Below are 16,805 nucleotides of genomic sequence, written 5' to 3'. Positions count from 1 at the left end.
ACATGTCAGAAGGGACAAGGTTTCTCTCTGGGGTCTCTTTTATAAGAACACTAATTCCATTCATGAGAACTCTGCCTTCATGACCTAGTCACCTCCCAAAGGCCCCCCTCCTAACACCATCACATTGGGCATTAGGTTTCAACACATGAATGGTGTGGGGGGCGAGGTGTGCAGGGCATAAACGCTCAGTCCATTATAGTATTTTATCAGTTTTCTAATTGGCTTTCTTGAATAACATCTACAACAACATTTTCTAATTTTTCCCTTCTGAGCACTTGCCATTTCATCATATTTCACTAAAATAAATAAAATACATAAAACAAAAAAAACTTCCAACTCCTGGCACACATTATCCAAACCTACCTCTGCAGCACCTGCCATCTTTAATTTTACACACACTTTCATCAAGGTTCTGTCTCTCTTCCTATCCAGGAAATCTTTCACTTTTGCCCTGAATCCTAGTCTCCTTCCTTACCCTCTTGATTTCCAGTTTCTCTGGTCTACTTATTATCCCCTCTTTGTATGTCATCATCTGTCCCTATGAATTTTATTCTTCTATTCATTTATATTTAATCTAGGGACTTCTATTAAAATTTTAAAATCCTCCCAGAATTGAGATTTCACCATCTGACAACAGTTCGCTTTCCTCCTTGTCATGGCCATATGTGGTCTGTGCTGACTACAATCTCTATTTCTACCTTCCCGTCTCTCCTTAACTCCCAATTCACCCCCATCTACCATCTACCCCACCACACAGCCAGAGAATTCCTGGTCGGTTTAGCAGGAATTTCCATCCAATGAAAACATTTTATTCTTCACAGTATTGGATAAACTATCCAAGATTGTCAAGAACTCAGCTGAGTAAATATTTGTTAGTCTTCTCTATTTCTGATAAAGGAAGTTTTTACATTAAAAAAATATATTTCTATAGAAAGTAATGGGATACCAATGCAGCAAAAAGCAGTCATTAAATGTTTTCAATTATTTGTTTGTGGAGGTAACAATTCTCTTCAGCTCTAAACAACAGCAAATGAATTTAAAAGGGGAGAGGCCAGGGAGTGTTGATTAAGAAACCATTCTTTCTTTAGAATGGATGCAGCATGCATTTCCTCTAAGGGGGGATTCCTGATTTTTAGGGTCCTGCTTCTGAGTAGGAGTGGTAGTAAGAGAAATGACAGGCCAAGGCTTCTTGACAGTAAGGAGAACAAGCTAGAAAGGGAGTTTTGCTTGATTTCGCTTATGGATTGGAGGCCATCCCCTCTTTGAAGCCTGAGGGAAAGGGGAGATTACTGTACAAAAGAGATCTTGGGCTTTCAGGAAGGGAGTGAGGCCGCAGAATTGAAAGAGGGGGAGGGGAGGAGGACTAAGTGAGGACTGACATGCAGCAGGAGAGTCGGTTTTGCTGCGGAGAAGCACCCCCATCGCCACACACCATCCTAAAGCTGAAGTCTAAGGGGTTTTCTCCAGTGCTGGGCAGTCAAAGTCAAGTTACGTAGAACTTTAATCTTAGTACTTTCTTTGTTTTAATTCCACTTAGAGATTTCCCCGGGCCTTCCAGGCAGAACTTTGCATTCTGGGGCGCTCTTCTCATGAAGGCTAACTGGGACAGAATGACAAAGGGAATGGAAGTCTGATGCATCCCCCTCTCTTTCTGCCTCCACAGAAGTAAGGACCACAGATCCTCATGAGGAGACTTTCATGCGGAGTCCCTGAGGCAGCAAAGACACCCGCTGTTCTGGAAAAATTGGTCTCTACAATCACAGGACAGAAAGCAAAACCAAATTTGATAGCACTCTAAGTTAGTTAGGGATATCGTCTCCGAAGAAAGTAGACAGAAGTTCCTGGGTTACACCTAACTGATAACTTCCTTCTTCATGGATGCCTTTAAAGAATGATTTCTACACCTCAGCAACTTCTCCCCATTCTCCTCCCTTGATTTGTATTTATTAGCCAAAACTTTTAAATGTTAAAGTTTCTCAGTTTAGGTTCGAATTCCTTTGCTTTCACATTAGTCAATCAAGGAGTCTGATGAATTCTGTCTCAAAAATATTTCTTCAGGACAAAATTTCTCTACCTCAGTGCCAGCACCTGGTCTAAGCCACTATGATTCCTTGGTGTCATGCAATATCTTTCTAGTGGATCTGTCCACTCACTCTTGCCTCCTTCAAGGTGATTCTCCACAAACCTTCCAGACAGCCTTTGAATACATCAGTTTTCTCTCTTCTTGTTTTCTTGCATAAAATATTCCAGTGCTCTTCCTTGTTAAATATCCTAAATTCTTACTATGGCATATATGATCATCTAAGAACATTACTCTCTCCCTTACTCCTTTGCCTTAATCAGTCTCAGTTTTTGAGTTTCTCATACTTCCTAAGTTACTAGGGAATCATTTCATCACCTTTTTTTTTTTTTTTTAATATCTCTGCCACACAAGAAGTTTCCTTTAGCCTTTAACAATCACTTCCTTTCTTTCACCTTGGATCATTTCTATCTATCTTTTATAAATGACCTTAAATATCAGATATTTGTGGGTGCCTTCTCTGAACCCAAACTCAAATTATGTTTCCCTAGTCTCTGTGTGTGTATGTATGTGTGTGTATGTGGGTGTGTTTGTGTACTCCCTGTATCCTAATTTTTCATGGTACTTATCTACTATAAGTAAGTATGTGTGTAATTATTTTTTGTCTATCTTATACTGCTTGATCAAAATTTTATTTTGGAAAGGGACTGTGTCCATCTTAATTTAATTTTGTGCCATCAAGAGCCTGCATCATAGCAGTCTTTTCTCTTTTTCTTTCCTTTCTTCCAGCCATTTTTCTTTCCTCCTTAATATATTATTTGGACCTAAAGAAATACATGTTATAAAATGACAGTTGAGGAACATAAGGAATCAGAGAGTTTGAGAATAAATATCATCAAAAATCAAAACGGTAACAACTGACACGTGAGCCAAAAGATGAAAATACGTGACTAAATTGTAAGACAAGTAGAAGCAGAGAAGAGAGAGATCTGGTAAACTATCAAAAAAAGTATCAATAATCTTTTCAGAAATAAAAATTTTGAAAAATCCACATGGGTTAAAACTTTCTTTTCATTTTCATTTACTGTTGCCAACTAAAAATTGCCATCTGGGGGCTTCCCTGGTGGCGCAGTGGTTGAGAATCTGCCTGCCAATGCAGGGGACACGGGTTCGAGCCCTGGTCTGGGAAGATCCCACATGCCGCGGAGCAACTGGGCCCGTGAGCCACAACTACTGAGCCTGCGCGTCTGGAGCTTGTGCTCTGCAACAAGAAAGGCCGCAACAGTGAGAGGCCCGCGCACCGCGATGAAGAGTGGCCCCCGCTCGCTGCAACTAGAGAAAGCCCTCGCACAGAAACGAAGACCCAACACAGCCAAAAAAATAAATAAAAATAAATAAATTAAAAAAAAAAATTGCCATCTGCCTCTACAAGGATGAAGTCACAAACTGCTGCAACTGCTGACCTCCCGCACACCCTGAAATGAGTGCAGGGTGGAGACCAGCAATGAGGCGCTCTGTGCTCTGGGAAGAACTGGCAGAACAGGCCTTCTGATAGTTAGATATTTTCAGGAGAAGATTTTATGAGCTCAACTTCTTGCATCTCCTCATATCTAGAAAAGCACTAAAAATCATTAACAGAGACATCTGCTCCTAGGGACGGGCAGCAACCTCCTACCAAAGCGTGCGCTCGATTGCATGTACCCCCTTCATCAAAATCTCATATATACCGACCTCCCCCCTACCTCTTTGGTGCAGTTCCTCAGAGTTATCTGAGACGCTGTCTCCTGGGCTACAGTCCTCATTTGGCCCCAAATAAAACTTAACTCACACTTTCATGTTGTGCATTTTTTTTTTTTCAGTCGACATTGCCTAAAAGATAATTTTGAAATATTACTCACTATTCCACTACTCAAACACACCAGTTGCTTTAAAGCCTTCATTGCTCCTATGTTCATTCCTAAATGTATATGGCTTTTTAAATAATTATAACTGAGGTAGAGGTTTATGTGTCTTCTGACTTTTTCACTCAACTTAGCATAAATGTTTTCCTACCTTGTGATTATAATAACCATTTTAATAAGGGCATACTATCCCCTTGAATCAATGTTGTACAATTTACTGTTCCCTGATTCCTAGCCATTTTTCTTCCAAGTTTTCCCTATTAAAAATAATTCTACAGTAATAGCTGGTTTAATGGGTATATATTTTTCAAAATCTTTAATATTCCTTTAAGTTCATCTTCCAAGAGACATATTAAGGAATCTGAAGGTATGAACATTATCATGAATCTAAATATAAACTTCAAAATGCTTTATATGAATCTTTCAAAAGCCATTGTTTAAATTAGGAATAAACATAGAAGATAGATGGCACAAAAGTGTGTCAAACTTGATGACACATATACAAGGAGAGAAAATAATTAAAGTAGAATTGAGTATTTGGCCTAAATACCTAGGCTCTGTAAATTAACTTCCTTCCTTCATCTTCCCTCCTTCCTTCCCCCATTTCTCACTCCCTCTGTCTTTCTTTTGTTATCTGCTATTATTGTTGACAGACTGCAAAGGCATCCTAATCTATTTGAAATTAGCTTTCCAAAAGGCAAAATTGCTGTTTGAGAAGATAACATCCAAAATGATTTCTGTGAATCAGATAGTCTACTGTGAGACAGACTGAATTATGCATTGAGTTGCCAAGGATTAAATAATACTATTTCAAGAACGTTTTTTTTTCCTCCAGTACTTTTAAAAATAGGCGCTGATATATAGAAAGAATTTAAGGTTTCCTCTTTCTTATTTCACCCCTTCGTTCCTACTAGTCTTCTTTCTTCTCTTACCTCATTCTCTTTTTTCCTCAGTCACCTTCCTAAAAATATGTACTTAAAACAAAAATAATATATTCTAATTGTTTTGTTGATGTTTAATTATAAGGAAGAGCCTCATCAGTATAGCAAACTCACTTTGCATTTCAGAAGAACACATTTAACTTTCAGCAGAAATATTCCTGCCAAAGACCTTGTTTTGCTAGTGCTTTAATTTTCTTTAAGCCTAATTTTGTTTCTCTGTTCATTTTGTAATGGAGCTTCTGAAAACACTGGCAATCTCTGCTCATTTTGCCTTGAGCTAGCATGGGATTTTTTTTAAGGAAGTGCAATTGCTGAGAAAAGTTAATGGATAATTCAGCAGCAATTTTGCTATAGCAAAAGTAAAGAAAAAAGGAATACATGAAGAGTAAAAAGCTTAGGAAATAAAGGGTGAATGGTTATAATATGTATTGGAATGCCCTGACTCAAAAACATAGATGGTAAAGATTTAAAGAACATATAGTCCCAATTTAAGTGTTTATATGTTAAATAACATAATTCTCTAGAATATGTCCCTAGATGTCTATAGAAACTACAGTTACATTTTCAATGATCAGTTGGAAAACTAAAAATTCTGAGTTTATGAACATCAGTGAAAGGGTAAACCAAAAAATAATTTTTAAATTTGAGCATTATCCCCACTCTGTTAAATTAAACAGCTATGAGGACAATTTGGAAATCTTGTAGAAAAACATGGATACATACATGCAAATATAGTGAAATGATCAGATCTCCTATGCAGAATTTTCTACACAGCATAAAGCAGCAAAAATATTGATCCCAGGCTTAGCACAGAGGTCATAATAAAACCTATAGACCATTCACTGGTTTATCTTTCCAACCTCCCTCCATGCTAACCCCACACACACCCCCCTCCACCTGGACTCACTCACCTTAAATTGCTCCCTGCTCCTTTCTATCCCTTGTTCGCATTGCAGCGTCTATTATGTGAAATGTAACTCTGTCCAAAGTACAACCAATGAAACAGAGGAATAGGAAATATATCTTAAGAGATTTATCACAAGAAATTTTCTTATATGCTCGTGGGAACCGGCAAGGAAAGTCCCCAAATCCATAGGCAACAGGAAACGGAGGATGGCCCTCTCAGGCATCACCAAAGCTGTTGTCTACAGCCAGTTTCCTCTTCTTCAAGAAAACCTCGGCTCTGCTCTTAAGGCCTTCCAACAGACTGAACCAGGCTCACCCAGATTAATTCGGATAATCTCACTTACTTAAAGTCAACTGACTGTGGAATTTAATCACACCTATAAAGTGCCTTCATTGCAACACTTAGATTAATGTTTGATTGATTAACTGAGGGCAACAGCCTAACAAGTTAAAACATAGAGTCCACCCCTTGTCAGCTTGGGCACGCATACACATCTCTTTAAACCAAATTTCTTTCTTAAATAAAAGACAAGAACAAAGTCATACTTCCACAAAACACGATAAAACTATCCTACATTAGTCCAAAAATAGACTAATCCTTTCCCGAGAGGAGGATGCAAAGCCTTGAGGCGATTCTCACACTTCTCCTTTAATAGGCTTTAAATTAAATATTAAATTAAATACTGTGATACTTCACTATTATTAGTAACTCTTACCTTAGATAACAAGGGGATAAAATATGGAAGAAAACAAATATCTAGTGTGCGTGTAAAATATATATATGTGTGTGTATATATATATACACACACATATATATATACATTTATAATGAAATAAGTAGGGCTTCCCTGGTGGCGCAGTGGTTAGGATTCCGCCTGCCACTGCAGGGGACACGGGTTCGAGCCCTGGTCAGGGAAGATCCCACATGCCGAGGAGCAACTAAGCCCGTGAGCCACAACTACTGAGCCCGTGTGCCTAGAGCCTGTGCTCCGCAGCAAGAGAAGCCACCGCAGTGAGAGGCCCGCGCACCGCGATGAAGAGTAGCCCCCACTCGCCGCAACTAGAGAGGGCCCATGTGCAGGAACGAAGACCCAGTGTAAACAAAAATAAATAAATTTAAAAAAATAATTAAAGAAAAAAAAAAAAAAAAGAAGAAATCTCAGCTTTAAAAAAAGAAAAAATTCGCTCTGAAAACAGCATTTGGTGGCATGAAGCTTTGTCTATTTCCATGCAATAAACCCACATTTAAAAAATAAAATAAAATAAAATAAGTAATACACATAACTATTATAATCCTCATTTCTACAACTGGTCTCATGGTTACAGATGTATTTAAAACTACTTTCTTCCCTACCAATTCCAAATGCCCTTTACCTTCAAGAAACACTTCAGCAGGTCGTGGTTATTTGCCTAGTGGAATTACCCAAAATTTCATTCCTCAAGGGTCTGGGCCAATGGCAGTCCTGTCTGAATTGAGTGATTGTAATTTTCCATTGACTTTAGTCTAGGACATGATTATATTAAGACGCACCCTAGGGAATATTCTGTATTCCAGGCATACTCTCCCTCACTCCCATTGTGTAGTAATGACACAATTTCCCCTTGGTAATCAGGATCAGCAACCCAGACAGCATAGTAACTCTCATCTTTGCCTGGTAATTCAGAGGCGTGTAGAGCCTAATGTGGCCAAGTGGCATTCTCAGCTTCCTCTGCAGTGGAATTATTGTTACGTCTCCTTGTGGACACATTCTTCCCTTTGGAACTAAGGCCTCTAAAGCCAACGAAGCCTAAGGTCATGGGGATGGGACATAAAAATTTTGCTAGTACATTAGTTGGTGTAACAGTGAATGAGACTACTCCCATTTACAATCCTTGATTCCTGGATCAATGAATGCTAGCTGTGGAAGAAACTGCCTCATAGAATAAATGCTGATTTAGATCTTATACAGCCTCCTGGAGGATACTGCCTAGGTCCTATAAGGTATTGCCATCTATCTGGCACTATAACTGTGTCTTAAGAAGGCTCTTTTACCGTTCATTTCAGGATGATGCAAACATGGTAAGATAGGTGAATTTAATGAGCATGGGTCCACTGTCATACTTTATTTGCTGTCAGGTAAATTCCTTGCTCAGAAGCAGTGCTATGTGGAATACCTTGACAGAGGACAAGGCATTCTGTAGGTCCATGGGTGGTAGCTTTGGCAGAGATATGGATTTACGTTTCCTGTACTCACTATCCAGAGTAAGTGTCTATTCAAGCAGGAGTGAAGTTCTGCTTTTTCTACAATGGAAGCTATCTAATATAGCTGATCAACTTGGGGGTCCAGTTTTATTCTAGGGGACTTAGTTTTATTCTCTGCATCTGGCAGAGGGGACAATCACCAGAAGCTGTAGTCAGGTTGTCCTTGATGAGTAAATGTCTATATTGCTAAACTTACGTATAATCTCCATTCCTTGCCACCATGGTCAATCTGCTCATGAGCCCACCGGACAATGACAGGAGTGGCTAGGGGAAGAGACCGACTTGTATTCAAAGGATGGGTACTCTTATCCACTTGATTTTTAAAAGCTTCCTCTATTGAGGTCACCATTTCATGGCAGTCACGTAGGACACAAAAGTCTTCACATTCTTTGCCCATGAATAGTGGTATATCCACGTGCCTCTTCCTCAGACCTTCTTGTCACCAGTTTTATCAGTCATGTGCCCTCCAAACCCTGACCATCCAGCCAAATTATTAACCACAGCCAATGAGTTGCTATAGATTTGCGCCTCTGATCACTTCTCCTTCAGGCAAAATGAACAACCAGATGCACCGCCCAAAGTTCTGCCATCAGGAAGGCACTACTGTGCCTTCACTATTGTCCTTCGGGATGTCCAGAAAGGGGCTACAGTACTACAACAGTCCACTTTCAGGTGGTGCCTGGATATCTTACAGAACCATCCAAAAGAGAAACATTTCTCTTCTTCAGTCAACTGTTCATAGAGACGTCTCTATAAGATCATTGGTATGGGCTTCAAAAGTAAAGGTAATGTAGTAGGAGTGGGGACCAAGGGCATTTGGGCTACTTCTTTATGCAACTAACTTGTGCCTTCAGGCCCTGCTCAAGCCTAATCTCATATATACTACTTCCCCTGGATGACGGACTACTACTTGGCATGCCCAAACATATGGCTTGAAGGGTCAGACAACACTCGATTCATGAATGCTACGTCTATGCAAAATCTCCATACCTGCCACCATGATCACTCTGTTCATGAGCCCATGGGGCATGGAGAAGAGTAGAAAAAGGCTGACTGGTGTCCACAGAATGAGTAATCCGATATATTTGATTAGTAAAATCTTCTGCTGAAGTCACCATTTTGTGAGCATTCACAGTGGGTACCTCAGGTTGCCTGGTAACTTGGTGAGCCATGGGTAAGCATCCAGTGTGTCTAAAAAAGTCCATTAGTAAACCAAAAGCTGTTCTCAAATTGAGAGTAGTCATGTGTAGAGGATATCAGGGCTTTGGTCCAAACACCTAATATCATGCTGTGATTAACTTAAAGAAGCCTGCCAAAGGCATCAAACTTTCAGCATTATTGGATTTACTGGATCATAGGGTCCAAGAGTTAGAGCAGCTTGCATGGCAGGCCAGACGTGTAACGGAGTCTTCTCTTATTCTTGTGCCCCATTTAAAACAGCTTTTTTGGTCACTTGGTAAATGAGTCACAGTAGCATAAAACAAATTAGAATTATATTGTCTCCATATTTTATGGAGACCCATTATGTATTGTCCTTCTTTTGTTGTAGGAGAGGCCAGATGCAGCTACTTGCAAGTTCACCTTGGAAGGGATATTTTAATATGCCCCACACCAATGGATCCCTAGAAATATAACTAAGATAACAGGCTCCTGAATTTTTTTGTATATATTTCCCACTGTCTGACACAGAGATGTCTCACTAATAAATCAAGTATAATTGCTACTTCCTGCTCACCAGGTTCCAATCAGCATAATATCAATATAAGAAACCAGTTTGATATCTCACGGAAGGAAAAGGCAATCAAGGTACTCGTGGAGGAAATTATGATTCAGGGCTGGAGAGTTGACATACCTCTCAGATAGACCAGTAAAGGTAATAGTATTGCTGGTCTTGCCCAGCTGGAAGTGGTATTTACTAATACGCATTCAGAAAAGAACATTTGCCAAACCAATAGCTGCATACCACTTTTAGGGGATATGCTGATTTGTTCAAGCAATGAAACCACATGTAAAAGAACAGCTACAACTGGAACCTACCACCTGGGTAAGCTTATGATAATCTACTATCATTCTCCAAGATCTGCTTTCTGCACAGGCCAAATAGGTAAGTTGAAAGGGTATGGTGGGAATCACCACAGTGCATCCAAGTCCTTGACGATGGCAATCCCTGCAGTCCCTCCAGGGATGCATATTGCTTCTGGTTTACTTTTTTCCTAGGTAAAGACAGTTCTAGTGGTTTCCACGCGGTCTTTCCCACCATAATAGACCTCACTCTATAATTTGGGGAATCAATGTGGAAATTCTGTCAGTTGCTGAGTAGGTCTATTGCAATTATGCCTTCTGGAACTGGGGAAATCACCACAGAGTATGTTTATTAAAAAACTGGACTAACTATAAGATTGATCTGAGCTAAAACTCCATTGATCATCCGACCTCCACAGGCTCCTGCTCTGAATGGTGGACACAATGATGTTTTTTGTCTCCAGGAATTAATTTCAGTTCAAAGACGGTGTCCAGTAATCCCCCAAAAGTAATATTTCTCTTTTCCCAAAAAGTGGCCATAAGTCCTTTGGGGACAGCTGGGAGAAAGGTGAACAGTACCTATCTTGGGCAACTGGAATCTACAGGGTCCTTCCTCAAGAGGAGTTCCATGTCTGTAAACTGGCTCAAGTCTGGGAGTTGATTGAGGGGCCATGGCTCAGGGTTTCAGTGTTTAAGTTAGACTTTTATGCAGTTGACCTAGAGCTCTTCTCCTTATACAGGTCAAGTAAGAATTTAGTAGCCTTCCCTTTTATTTCTTGTTTAAGGTCACCAGATTCAACTAAACATCACCACACCTCTCTGTGAGTCAGATTATTCTATCTGCTTTGACTCCACTGTCTGTTAAGTTAAACATATCTACCTTGTCATTGCCACTTAAATGCCACCATATGGCCTGTGCTATTCTAGGATCACATTATCCCCACTGCATGCAGGAAAACTGGTTAGATGGTAGCAGTTCTCACTGTAAGTTATGATCTACAGAGAACAGCAGCCTCAAGCTTTTCAACGATTTTGAGGCTTTCCTTACAATTTTTTTTCTCAGTTTTAGTGAAATGTGTCTCCTCTGGACCATCCAGGGTGCATGAGCAGTTCTCATATGATAAATTCACTCTAACATTTCAAGCTCCCTAAGCCTGCAGACACTTCTCTTTATAGTATGACAAGGCCGTTCTGGTGTAGAATACCTTAGAATTTCAGTGCTAAAACTAGCCAACTGTTAGAGCTATTTCTAATCCCTCAAGCTAAAACACTGAATCCAGAATGCCTGCATAGTGAGCCCATATCAAAAAATTTAACCTGATCCAACATATGTTCCTTCCACCATGATCTCAAGTTCTTATGATCCATTCCCACACAAATTTTCCATATTTCTGTCAGTATACATTGGAAAAATTATACAATCCTTTTGGCGTGTAGTGCACAGCCTTATGGATTATAGTTTGTACCTCACCCTTCAGGGCCCCCTAAGACTTGAGTCTAGTTGTAGGTCTAGAAGCAAAGACGGGTTGTGGGTGTTGGTCTCAAGGCAACTCGTCAGTGGTTTGCAAGTCAACTAGCTCAGGACCACTCACGTTCGCTAGCATAACCTCCCTTACTTAAAGTCAATTGATTACAAACTTTAATCATATCTACAAAATCACTTCATAGCAGACCTAAATCAGTGTTTGAGTAAGTAACTGGGAATTACAGTCTCGCCAAGTTGACACACATAAAACTGGTCATCGCCATCCCCTTCCTCTCTGTGTATTCACCAGAGGTAGGCACCTCACCCAATCTCAGCCACTTAGAGTGCTTCCCCATGAGAACTTTGTAAACGTAACTGTGAGACTCTGTTTCTTTCTCATCACTGAAGATACAACATGCAGTTTGCGTGCTGCAAATGTGATAGTCCCTGCTTTGGGAACAGCAAAGCATAAAGTGACAAAAGAATCATTGAGAGTGATAGAGGAAAATAAAGATGCAAAGAGAGGAACAGATGTATAGATCAGAAAGCGCTGACTCTGCTGGAGCAGTTTATGGTTGGTCCCGAGGACCAAGCACATTCATATCCCTGGATTCCTTGACAAATTCCACTATCCCTGTGATACATTTCTCTTTTGTTTACGCTCACTTGCATTGGGTTTCTGTCACTTGCAATAAAAAAAATTCTAATTTCATGAGGTTTTAGAACAAACGTCTATTTGGGAGAAAAAAGTTACCATGGAAAACTGCTATGTAATGAATAAATTAAAAGCAAAGCAAAACATTTTGACCAAAAGAAGAAAAAAAAATGAGGCGATGCAGTACAATTCAAAGCCCAGCCTCTGAAGTCAGATATGAGTGCTTCAAACCCTAACAGCAGTGTGACCGTCCATTCATTAATCTAAACATTTAACTGGGTACCTCCCATGCATCAAACACCATCCTTGACATGGTATATATTAGGAGTACATGATCCTTACTCACATGGAGCTTAAAGGCTGATGAATATTTCGTATTTACTATCCCCAGAATCTTACGTGGAGACTAAGACTGGTGTTAAGTGCCTTAACCAAAATCACAGCTATTAAGTAGTTACGCTATCTTCATAGACATAGTAAAGACACAAAATAAGATACTGCATATAAAGCCCTTAGCACATTGCCTGTCACATAAGTTAGTACTTATTAAATGTTAACAAGTAAATGACCTCATTTCTAATATTAGGGAATTAGTTGAAGTTATCTCTAAAGTCATTTTCAGCTTGGACAATCATGACTCTAAGTTAAGGATAAAAGGTTACATGATTATGTCAGGGATGAGGCGCTGCCAACACTATTTTCATTCTCCTTTTCCTGCTTAATCAAAGATTCCTAGTTTTATTCAGGGTGGCAATATGCCCATGAAAACGATTACACTTTTCAAGTTCCCCTGGCAGGTTGGTATGGCCATATATCTAATTCTGGCCAAAGAAATCTATGTAAAAGTGTTGAGTGGTTCCTTTGAGAATATCCCTCAATAAAATGTGGGACAGGAATTCTGTAACGCACCTTCTTTAGCTTTTCTCCCCTTCCTCTCCTCTCCTTTTTGGAAATTCTAAACTATAGATGAAGCTGCAGCAGCTATCTTATAAACTTGCAGGTGGAAATGACTCATTATGGATGACGAAGCAGAAAGACAGAAGGAGCCTTGGACTTAGCTGACTGCTCAGAGCTACCAAGCCAACCATCAGCTGCTTACCTTTGGGGTACTTTTATGTGAAAGAAGAAACTATGTTGTGTCTAATCTTTGTAGTATGGTGTCTACTATAGCAGCAAAATGTAATTTATAACTGACAAAGTAATTTTTAGGAAATAACAAATTAAGGTTAGTATAAATAAAGATGTCAAAAATCAGAAAGGAATAAGGACCAATTTCAGTTACGAATAGCTATTGGTATGCCTGCTCTCCTCAGTGTTTTCCTCTATGTAAGTCTAGCTCCAACTTGAAAAAGGAATTTGCGTTAAAAAGGGGACATGCACTAAGATAATATCATATACACTTTTAGGGACAAATATAAAATGCTTACTAAAATACTGTTAGAAGCCAACAAGACTAAAGAACACACGTCAATCAAGAGATAAAGAGCTACTTGCATCTAAAGGTTAAAGCATTTAAACCCTAAGATCTGGAAATACCCTGCCAGTACTGGTAAACTTCCTTGGCATTTATCTTGTCATTTAAAATCTTCACAGCATGCAATATACTGGGTTTACTCTTCTTGCTCTATAGGAGACTGGAAGATCCTGAAAGGCCTAGAGAGAGAGGAGGAAACAAAGAGAGAGGCAGCAGGGAGACAAGCCCTCTCTGGTGGCGTACAACAGGAAGAGTCGCGGGGCACAGGTGTACACATTCTTTAAAAGGGGTAGATATATATGTATGTCAATACACTATGCTGTAGAAATAAAATTGAGACAGAACCCGCTTCACGTTAAGCAGATAATGTGAAGCCTTTCCTTTGAGAACTATTTTCTGACACTGAAATGTGAGAACTAGTTCTCCTCCCCTCCTCACTCTCCATCTCCTGCTGCTTCATCTCTTTCTCCCTCTTCCCTCCCCTGTCCGTTCTTCTTCTCCCTTTCCTCCCTTCCCCACTATCCCTCCCCATGCCTCCTGGTGGGTTAGCATACTTTTGAAAATTCTCCAGTTTCCTGGCATTCAATGTCCTTTTACAAAAATGGACATCTTGAAAGGAAAAGAATCCATAAAATTTTGTCAGCTTAAATAATTTACATAGGTAAATTTTTAAAGTCAGATAAACCACTTCTCTGATTTTGAAAGTCAAAATTAAAGAATTAAAATTAAAGACTGTTTCGGCAAGATGGCGGAAGAGTAAGACACGGAGATCACCTTCCTTCCCACAGATACATTAGAAATACATCTACACGTGGAACTGCTCCTACAGAACACCCACTGAACGCTGACAGAAGACCTCAGACCTCCCAAAAGGCAAGAAACTCCCCCCGTACCTGTGTAGGGCAAAAGAAAAAAGAAAAAACAGAGACAAAAGAATAGGGACGGGACCTGCACCAGTGGGAGGGAGCTGTGAAGGAGGAAAGGATTCCACACACTAGGAAGCCCCTTTGTGGGCAGAGATGGGGGTGGCGGAGGGGGGAAGCTTCGGAGCTACGGAGGAGAGCGCAGCCACAGGGGTGCGGAGGGCAAAGCAGAGAGATTCCCGCACGGAGGCTTGGCACCGACCAGCACTCACCAGCCCGAGAGGCTTGTCTGCTCACCCGCCGGGGCGGGCGGGGCTGGGAGCTGAGGCTCCGGCTTCGGTAGGATCGCAGGGAGAGGACTGGGGTTGGCGGCATGAACACAGCCTGAAGGGGCTAGTGCGTCACAGCTAGCCGGGAGGGTGTCCGGGAAAAGGTCTGCAGCTGCCGAAGAGGCAAGAGACTTTTTCTTGCCTCTTTGTTTCGCGGTGCGCAAGGAGAGGGGATTCAGAGCGCCGCCTAAACGAGCTCCAGAGACGGGCACGAGCCGCGGCTATCAGCGCGGACACCAGAGACGAGCATGAGACGCTAAGGCTGCTGCTGCCGCCACCAAGAAGCCTGTGTGCGAGCACAGGTCACTCTCCACACCTCCCCTCCCAGGAGCCTGTGCAGCCTGCCACTGCCAGGCTCCCGTGATCCAGGGACAACTTCCCTGGGAGAACGCACGGCGCGCCTCAGGCTGGTGCAACGTCACACGGGCCTCTGCCGCCGCAGGCTCGCCCCGCAACTGTACCCTTCCCTCCCCCCGGCCTGAGTGAGCCAGAGCCCCCGAAGCAGCTGCTCCTTTAACCCCGTCCTGTCTGGGCGGGGAACAAACGCCCTCAGGCGACCTACATGCAGAGGTGGGTCCAAATCCAAAGCTGATACCCAGGAGCTGTGCAAACAAAGAAGAGAACAGGAAATTTCTCCCAGCAGCCTCAGAAGCAGCAGATTACAGGTCCACAAACAACTTGATGTACCTGCACCTGTTGAATACCTAAATAGACAACGAATCATCCCAAATTGAGGAGGTGGACTTTGGGAGCAGGATATATTAATTTTTCCCCTTTTCCTTTTTTGGTGAGTGTATACGTGTATGCTTCTGGGTGAGATTTTGTCTGTATAGCTTTGCTTTCACCATTTGTCCTAGGGTTCGGTCTGTCCGTTTTTTTTCTTTTATTTTGTACTTAAAAAAATGTTTCTCTTAATAAATGTTTTCTTAATAATTTTTTCCTGACTTTCTATATTTAAAAATTAAAAAAATTTTTTTCTTAATAAGTTTTTACATATTTTTTATTTTAAAAAATAAAAATTTTTTTCTTAATTTTTTCTTAATAATATTTTTTCTTATTTTTTTATTATAATAGCTTTATTTTATTTTATTTTATCCCCTTTCTTTCTTTCTTTCTTTCTTTCTTTCTTTCTATTTTTTCTCCCTTTTATTCTGAGCCGTGTGGATGAAAGGCTCTTGGTGCTCCAGCCAGGCATCAGGACTGTGCCTCTGAGGTGGGAGAGCCAACTTCAGGACACTGGTCCACAAGAGACCTCCCAGTTCCACGTGATACCAAACAGCGAAAATCTCTCAGAGATCACTATCAAGACCCAGCTTCACTCAACGACCAGCAAGCTACAGTGCTGGACACCCTATGCCAAACAACTAGCAAGACAGGAACACAGCCCCATCCATTAGCAGAGAAGCTGCCTAAAATCCTAATAAGGCCACAGACACCCCAAAACACACCACCAGACGTGGACGTGCCCACCAGAAAGACCAGATCCAGCCTCATCCACCAGAACACAGGCACTAGTCCCCTCCACCAGGAAGCCTACACAATCCACAGAACCAACCTTAGCCACTGGGGACAGATACCAAAAACAACAGGAACTACGAACCTGCAGCCTGTGAAAAGGAGACCCCAAACACAGTAAGATAAGCAAAATGAGAAGACAGAAAAACACACAGCAGATGAAGGAGCAGGGTCAAAACACACCAGACCTAACAAATGAAGAGGAAATAGGCAGTCTACCTGAAAAAGAATTCAGAATAATGAGAGTAAAGATGATCTAAAATCTTGGAAATAGAATAGACAAAATGCAAGAAACATTTAACAAGGACGTAGAAGAACTAAAGAGGAACCAAGCAACGATGAAAAACACAATAATTGAAATTAAAAATACTCTAGACGGGATCAATAGCAGACTAACTGAGGCAGAAGAACGGATAAGTGACCTGGAAGATAAAATGGTGGAAATAACTACTGCAGAGCAGAAAAAAGAAAA

General features: G+C 40.9%; 1 long non-coding RNA gene across 1 annotated transcript in view; it reads right to left on the bottom strand.

The window, feature by feature from the left end:
- Window positions 1-14,628, bottom strand: part of LOC309615495 — a 69,377-nt gene extending 54,749 nt beyond the window's left edge. Inside the window, exon 1 of the long non-coding RNA XR_014236877.1 lies at window positions 5,774-14,628. This is a non-coding gene — a long non-coding RNA (uncharacterized lncRNA). The remainder of the gene's footprint in view (window positions 1-5,773) is intronic.
- Between the last annotated feature and the right edge of the window lie 2,177 nt (window positions 14,629-16,805).

This window comes from Balaenoptera borealis (assembly GCF_965194805.1).
Source record: "Balaenoptera borealis genome assembly, chromosome: 18".
Classification (NCBI taxonomy): domain Eukaryota; kingdom Metazoa; phylum Chordata; class Mammalia; order Artiodactyla; family Balaenopteridae; genus Balaenoptera; species Balaenoptera borealis.
This window is presented reverse-complemented; position numbering and strand designations above follow the sequence as displayed.